General features: G+C 46.3%; 1 protein-coding gene across 2 annotated transcripts in view; it reads left to right on the top strand.

The window, feature by feature from the left end:
• The first annotated feature begins 1,913 nt into the window (after positions 1-1,913).
• Positions 1,914-7,845, top strand: part of CUL1 (cullin 1) — an 81,730-nt gene continuing 75,798 nt past the window's right edge. Inside the window, exon 1 of one of the 2 annotated variants that reach the window (XM_039861209.1) lies at positions 1,914-2,188. The gene's annotated coding sequence lies outside the window, so the exon portion shown is untranslated. Of the gene's footprint in view, positions 2,189-2,503; positions 2,637-7,845 lie in introns of those variants that run through there. The other variant, XM_039861208.1, reaches the window with a different exon arrangement.

Here is a 7,845-nt window from a genome sequence, read left to right as displayed (position 1 = left end):
ATTTCTCTACGATGGGGACTAGCTCTGGGATGCAAGGTTGGTGGGTCAGGATTTTGAGCTTTCAGGCCTGTATGACTTAGAAAATGTGTTATCAACAGCACTGGAGGAGTCAGTGGACCTCCACTTTTTGGAAGATGGAAGAAAGAAAACTGTGTTTCAGACATTATGCTGGAATTATAAAGGAATTACCTTCACTTAGTGGAAACATCTTTTTATCCCCATTTAACAGTTAACTAGAGCAAAAGATAGTAGTTTGAGTCTGAATATAAATACAACAAGGTCTACCTAAACCTATAACTTGGCTTTTGAACTTTATATCATTTTGGACTTGTAAAGTTATATTTTTTAATTTTATTGGTTTTGGCCTAATATTCTAGTCTGAGACTATTTTGCATTTTGATTCTGACATCTGTCAAATTAATTATCCCTCCAAACTGTAGGTCACCTGGAAGAAGGGCATCAGCATTAATTTTAAATGCTGAGATGGGAGAGAAAGATGGAGGAAGGATGTTTCAGAGTGGAAAGAAAGTAGGTGGCCTGGCTTTGAGGTGCATAAAAGTCAGTGGAATCGGCTAAGTGCTAAGAATGACAACACATACAGGTGGAGAGTAAAGGATAGAAGGAAGTTTAGAACCAGGAATTGAGGCAGTGAGAAGTGGAGAGGGTGGCATCAGTGGGCTGCTTCCATTAATCAAAAATAGGGGGTGGAAGAAACGGTAAGGGGAGAGTGACCCACTCAGCTCTTGTATCAGGTGTGGGAACTCACAGACCAGGAGATTGTGGTGAATGATGAGACTGGGGAAGACAGCTTAGGGAACATGGAGATAAGTTGTCTAAGGAAAGCACAAGTTCCAGGAAGGGGAAGACATGAGGATGTTAAAAAAAAAAAAAAAAGCCACATACATGGAAAACACTGTCCACAGGGACAAGCCCATTTTTACCTTCAGTTTTACCATGTGTCCATAAAAAAAGTTGTTAAATACATCTAAATTTTCTTCTAAGTAGGTTATTAAAAGTAGAGGATATAAACCAATAATTTTAAACTCTTGCACAGACTAAGATTACATACTTAAGTAACAAGTGCAGACAAATGTGATACCTCTAAAGATGTTGACAAAAGACCACCTTTCAATAAGAAAACCACATATACTGGTGGAGTATGTCTTCTAGGAGAAGCCTTGTGTCGCAGGAAGCAGTATGGTCGCTGGGGGCGGCCCTCTGCTCAGGGCCTAGGACTTCTACCCCAAGGGAGTACTGGAATCTGTGTGCTGTTTTAATTTGAAGCAAAACAAGAAGTTACATTCATCGTGGTTTTTTGCCAGGTAGGTTCATTGGGAATCCTTCCATACTTGTTCATGAAATTAGCGGACTGTCTGGTATGTTTTGAACCATGGCATTAAAGCAGGAGCCCCTCCAAGTCCATGCTTCCTCCAGCCTTGTCATCTTAGCAAGCCAAAAAGAGTATTGCAAGGACCCAATTGTGACAGTTAAATTTCAAATGAATGCAATTAACTACTTAAGACTGCACGTGAAAACAATAGTTTTTTAGTCACTCCTCAATACCACCATATATGCAAATCGTTAAATTCTGGCCTTGATTCGTCTTTACAAAGATTAATGCTAAAGTGATTCTTTGTCAATATTTGCCAAAAAAAAAAGTTGGTTAAAGTTCGAAGCGGGAAGCCTAGCGTACTTTTCACTTTAAAACCGATTTTAAGGGAGAAAGCGGCTCAGAAAAACTCAGGCTTCAGGTGCCGATGGCTAAGGCCTGCAGGTGTACAGGGCCGCGGGAGTGGACCACACGGCTCTCCGAGGTCTGCGGCGGGTTTTCAGGGCCACCTGCCCGTCTGTGACAGTCTCCTCAGCCAGCCGGGGAGACTCTGCGGGCGTCGTCCCGGTCCGGGGAGGCGCGCTGATTGGGCGGAGTTGCAGTCGTGTTCCATGTCGGTTCAGAGTGTGTGTGCGCGCACAGGAGAGGGGCAGGAGGACGTGGAAGACCCTGTCTTTCGGGGCGTTGTGGGCACTTTCTCCAGAGGCTGGTGACCCCTCCTCGTCGGGGCCGAAGTGGCGGGAAGCCGGGTCGTTAGAGGAGGCCCGTAGGCGAGGGAGGCTGTAAAACCTGGAGGAGGATCCGGTGCGCCGGGCCCCGGGCGGCGCGGGGTTCAGGGGAAGGGGCCCCGGCTTTCAGGTAGGAATCACTCACGCGAGCCGGGCCTCGGCGGGGCCGGGGGGCCCGGGGCGGCGGCGGCGGCGGGCAGCTCCCGGGCCCCTTCCGCGCTCGGGCCGGTGGGGCGATGGCGACGGTTCCCCGGCTTCGCGCCCGGACGCCGCCGGCGGTGCGTTCCGGCCCTGCCCAGCAGCCTCTGCCCCGCGGTCGCCGGAGCCGGCGAGGCCGGGAGGGCGGGAGCCGGGGAGGAAAGGCGAGAGGGCGGAGGTTGCGTGGTGCGGGCGGCGGGAGGAGGGCCGGCAGGGGAGGAGGCGGAGGCGGGAGCCGTGTCGCACGCAGCTCCAGGCGGGGCAGCCCCGGCGGCGGAGGGACGCAGCCAGACCTTGGCGGGACGGGGTTTCACCGGGGCCCGGGCCCAGCGACCAGGCGGAGACGTCGCCGGAGCCCTTTCGGCCCCAGGGAAATGCGGGTGAGTGTCGCGGCGCCGGCGCTGAGGGGAGGCGGCGCAGGCCCGGCCCGGAGCCGCGGTGTCGCAGTGACTGGCGCCGCTGCGGCCGAGCCCAGGCACCCGGCGAGGCCTGAGCCGCCGAGCCGCGGCTGGCGGAATGGCGGCGGGGCCGGGGGACTCGTGGGCAGAGGGCGCCAGGGGCCGGAGCAGAGCGAGCGGGGCCGGCCCTGAGTCACCGCGGCCGGCTCGGGCCTGGCCGGGCGGCGGCCCCGGACGCGGGCTCGGGGCAGCCAGGCCTGGACTACGCACTGGGAAAAAACCCGATTCATCGCCGGAGGCGGCGGCCTTGTGGCGCCGGCCTTTTTCCCAGCCGCGACCGGGCTGGGGCCGCGGCGCTGGGCCCCGGGCACTTCGGCCGTGCGCGCCTCGCCTCGTGCGGCGACCCCCACGGGGCGCCCGGCCTCGTGCCCCTTCCCCTCGGGGGCGCTTCTCCCCGGAGCGGCCCGGACTCGTGCTCTCCAGTAGGTAGTGCGATCGCGCGCCCGGGGAGCCGCGGCCTCGCTGCTTTCCTCTTCCCCGCTTGCATTGTTGCGACTGTATAGGTCGCTATTATTGGGTAATAGTCGCCGTTTTGCTCCGCTCCCTTGGGGGAGCGGGCCGGGGAGGCGCGCAGGGATGCGAGTGCGGCGGCGGGACGCGACGGAGCCCCCCGGTGCCCGGGAGTCGGACCGGGCCCGCTCAGCGGCTTCGGCGCGCCCCCGACCCTGCGCCCGCCGGGAGCGCGCACTGACCCAGCAGGTAACCTGCGCGCGGCCGGGGGGCCCTCTCTGCCACCTGGGGAACGTTGTGTCCCGCAGACGTGATGACGGTCCAGAGAGAGGCAAATGCTTTACAAGTATTCCTGTAGACGAGTCCCCAGAGTTAAGGGTTTTCTCTCTCTAGCGAGCCCTCTGCCAAAAATAGGACTCTCTTTTCCCATTGGGTGGCTGTTGTTGCTTTTAGTTCGTAGTTGGGGTGGTTAGTGTGCAAATACGGAATGCAGTCAACTTAGATATTTATTTGCCCTATGTAATGGCCTTTCCCGTGGTGACATTAAAACAGCCCAAGCTAGGAGTGGAGTAAATGGTCACGCTGTTTTTGAAAGGCATTTAGGAGGTGACAGGGAACTAAAGTCACTTTTACTTTACGCTCTGAGCTTTTAGGAGGACCTAAACATACCTTAACACTCCACAGATGTGTGTGTAGTTTTAACACTCCCTTTTGTGGCCACCCTGTCTACCTGATTTTCTGAAATCCTGGAGTTTCTGGGTTGTGTAGCAAAAGAGGGAATGTTTAAAAAGCAAGAGAGCAGTCATTCTGTTTAGAAAAAATTTGAATATGAAATTTTTTTTGTTTAAAAAGGTTCTTGGCTATTAGAAAATTTTTTACTTGGAAGTTCTGTCTGTTGCTTTCTGTGGTAATTGGACACAGTTGCATCGCATTTCAAATTCTGAAGCATGCAAATGCAAGACTGGCTCGCTTTAACTATCATACCCATTTTGGGAGGTTTCAGGAGTGCTTATTGAGCTTGAGAGGGGCTGCTGAATTCTCTAAAAATGTTAAAACTTTTTTTCTCATTGGTGTCATTTTTAACGATTTTGCCAAAGAGGAGGGAAAAATCTTTAGATATACTAGGATTTCACTAATTTATGAAATACACCCTCTCTGTGTCAGCCACAAGCTCAGGTCCTTGCAGGCATGCTCTGCATTTCCTAATATACCATCAGGTAATGTATCATCAAGAGGACCAAGGGACAAATGAATTGCCTGAGCTGATTCTGCAGTTTCCTTAGATCTTACAGCCTCTTAGACTCCTTTCCCTCTTACTGAATGTTATCTTTGTCTTGTCAGTATAGCCTCATTTCCTATTCATTTCAGACTATGAATTCCTTGAAAGGAGGGGATAATCCTTTTTTTTTGCATCCCCAGCCCCAGTAGCATAGAACTTGGTCATGGGTACCTCCGTTGTTTTTTGAATGAGTACATCTTTTGGAAAAATTCTGACCTGGTGTTTGATCTCTTTTGATTTTGGCCACAGGAAACGGTCACTGCACTAACGCTGGTTAAGAATGTAAGCTTTATTATAATTATTATTAACTCCAATATCTAATACAGGGCCCCAATAGAAAAATGCTCAGGCTTTGTTTAGTTATGGCAATCCAGGAAGGTGCCACGAAAACAAATTGCGAAACTTTAATTTGCTTTTTTTCCTTCAAAACTAGCTTTAAGGTTTACATTTTAAAAAAAAAAATGGAGGTCTTTCACCCCAGGTTTAGTATTGCAACCTTGCCTTTAAAATGGAAAGTTAAAGCTCTTTCCTTTTGGAGAGATGAGGCAAACCCAGTGTTGGTACTGTGATCTGAGACATCTCTTACCGGAGGGGCCATTCTTGGGTCCTTCAGGGCCTTGTATCAGTTCACTCCCAGTTTACCCAGCAGGCATGGTGTGTGTGCCTTTCTTTAAGCAGGGGAAGTTAAAATGAATGTGTTTTAGGTTGAGGAGTTACTTGCCCTTCTTCAAATTAAAAGTTAGGGCCCAAAATACTTAGAAATGTGTTTGTGTTTATATTCTTTGCTCTTTCAGCCGTTCGAAAGATCTCAAAGCCATGGGCTTTCTACCCTCAGCAGTTGAGTCAGTCTAGAATAAAATGTTTTGGAGGTATGAATTTCAAACTTGCCTTTTAGATAATGTCTGGAGAAAAGAGTATGCCATTTTTAAGGACCAATTCAAAGTTTACCTTGCCTTTTTTGATACCTGGTAGTTTCTGAGCATGGTATGTTCTTGTGTTTGCTTTTCAAAACCGAGTTATGAACATTAAATGAAGAGTAAATTTAAATAAAACCTTGACTTTATTCTGTTACTAAGGACTTTAACCTCCCTGTTTATAATATATATTTAATGTGCACCACAAACAAGATTATTATGGCACTAAATGTCTTTTAAAGTTTTTATTCACACAGATATTTTCTGGCTTCTAAAAACTGTGTTTCATTTTTGCTCAAGCATAGAACATTTTGCTTGGGGAAAACGTGGATCTAGTTTGAGCTTATTTTGCTGGGCCCCCATTTCCTCATTTGTAAAATGAGATGAATTTTAGTTGACTCTTTAAGGTTTCTTTAGGCCCTCAAAGCAGTGTATTCCATAGCTATTTCATAGCTTTTAACATTAACAGCATTTGAAAACTGTCCTATAAAGCTCAGTCTTATTCATGTTTGAGAAGCAGAGTTGTGAAGCCTGAGTTACTCATTTAAATTTCTTCTCTGGGGAAACTTGGATCAAGTAAGCAGAGACCCCTTCCCTGCTTCCACTCCAGTTCCCAGAATTTCCCATGCTGCCCTTCTGTTTTTCCTCATGCTTTCCCCTCTGTCTAGAGTACTGTCCCCTTGCTGTGGCTAGATAGACTGCTCCTTTAAAAAGGAAAGGCTCAGCTTCAGGCCCTGACACCTTTCCCCGCCCCACCCTCTCTTTCTCACCCCAGGCTGGGAGACATCCCTGGGATCCCATGAATCCCTGGCTAGGTCACTGTCCTAGCACTTAACTCTTTGACTGGACATCGTTTCTCCCACTAGAGGGACCCCTTTTAGGGTAGGGACCGTGTGGTACGCATCTGTCCCTGGTGCCTTAACACACTGCCCACAACAACATTCATTTAATTCCTATTTTGTTCATGAACATCCTCCCACTTAAAATCTTTACCAAGCCCCATGAAGTGTAGGTACTTATTGTTTAGTCCACCGTACGGGATACAGGTTAAGAAAGCCAGGCTTTGAGTGGTTCGGGTGAAGCCTAGTGGGTGATAAAGCCTGAGTTACAGGACAGGCATTCCAGAGCTCCAGCTTCCAACCAGACACTTCCTAAGCGTAGGATTTCTATGCGGGTGGAAGGGGAGAAAAGATCACAGTGAAAATGCTCTAAGGATTGATATCTGATCATTGATAGTTATGACAGAATTCAGAACTTGGTGGACTACCAGGAATGAGCTTATTCTTGGTCTTTTAGTAACTGGTGGACATGGAAGGAGAGTAATTGGGCACTGATGGCATAGAAATGAACAATTCTGGAACTTTGGGACTATTGTTGACTGCGAAACTTTTAAAACCATTTAAGACTGTTCAGATTTAACATTCTGCAGATTTTAAAATGGCCTGTCTCAGAAAATGCCTTGGAAAACAGATTGTATGAAATGTGTACAGCCATTTTATGTGTGCATAAAGGGTGTGTGCATTGGTGAAAACATTTAAAGTAGTAAAAATGGTTATACTTTTAAGATAGTGAACTTTGTGTTTTTAAAATATTTTCAAAAAAACATTTAAGAACAAAAAGATAGTACAAATGATCTCAGGATGGGAAAAGCCTCTCTAAGCATAACATCAAAATTAGGAATTGTGAAAGAGATGATTCATTTGATTACTTTAAAATAATTAAAATTCTATATGTTAAAATGCCATAAACAGAATTAAAAGGCACATGGCAAACAGAAAAATATGTAACTGACAAGCACATTTTCTTTTCTTACTATAGATAGTTTATGAAAGAAGGATCAAGAAACATGAAAAAAATTCAGCTTCACTAGCAGTACTAGCAAGTCCATGAGATAGTTTTTAAAAGTTTTGGTACACCTTAAAAAAACAAGCCACTTCTGAAGGTGGAGGGTGTGGGAAAATGAGCCTACTTATATGTTGCTAGAAAGAGTATAATTTAGTATGATTTTTCTGAGCGAAATATGTAACAAAAGCTTATAAAATATGTATGTACTTTGGAATAGCTAATCCACTTCTAAGGATTTAGTTTAAGAAAATATTAAAAATGACAGATTAATTTTCAGTCATGGGTACACTGTTATTTAACTAATGCCCTCTTACTGAGCATTTGTTTTCAGGTTTTTTTGCTATTACGGATTATTATTTCAGCATTGTTTAGATAAATCTTTTCATTTCTCTAACACTGTTTAATGACTATTCAGTATATATTAAATGACAGAAACATGCTATAAAACAACATATGTTTAAAAATTGTTTTGATGCGTGAGTATATGCATTAAAAAAGATAATAAACCAAAATGTTAATAGTGATTATCTCTGAGCAGTGGAATTATGGCTTATTTTTAGCTTATTCTTTTTATTTTTTTCCTCTCCATTTTTCTACAGTGCACATGCATTTATAATATAAAGGATTATTTTATAAAAAAAAA

The sequence above is a fragment of the Pteropus medius genome, unplaced genomic scaffold (assembly GCF_902729225.1).
Source record: "Pteropus medius unplaced genomic scaffold, Ma_sr-lr_union100, whole genome shotgun sequence".
In the NCBI taxonomy this organism is placed as follows: domain Eukaryota; kingdom Metazoa; phylum Chordata; class Mammalia; order Chiroptera; family Pteropodidae; genus Pteropus; species Pteropus medius.
Note: the sequence above shows the minus strand (reverse complement) of the source record. Positions and strands in the feature narration are given on the sequence as shown.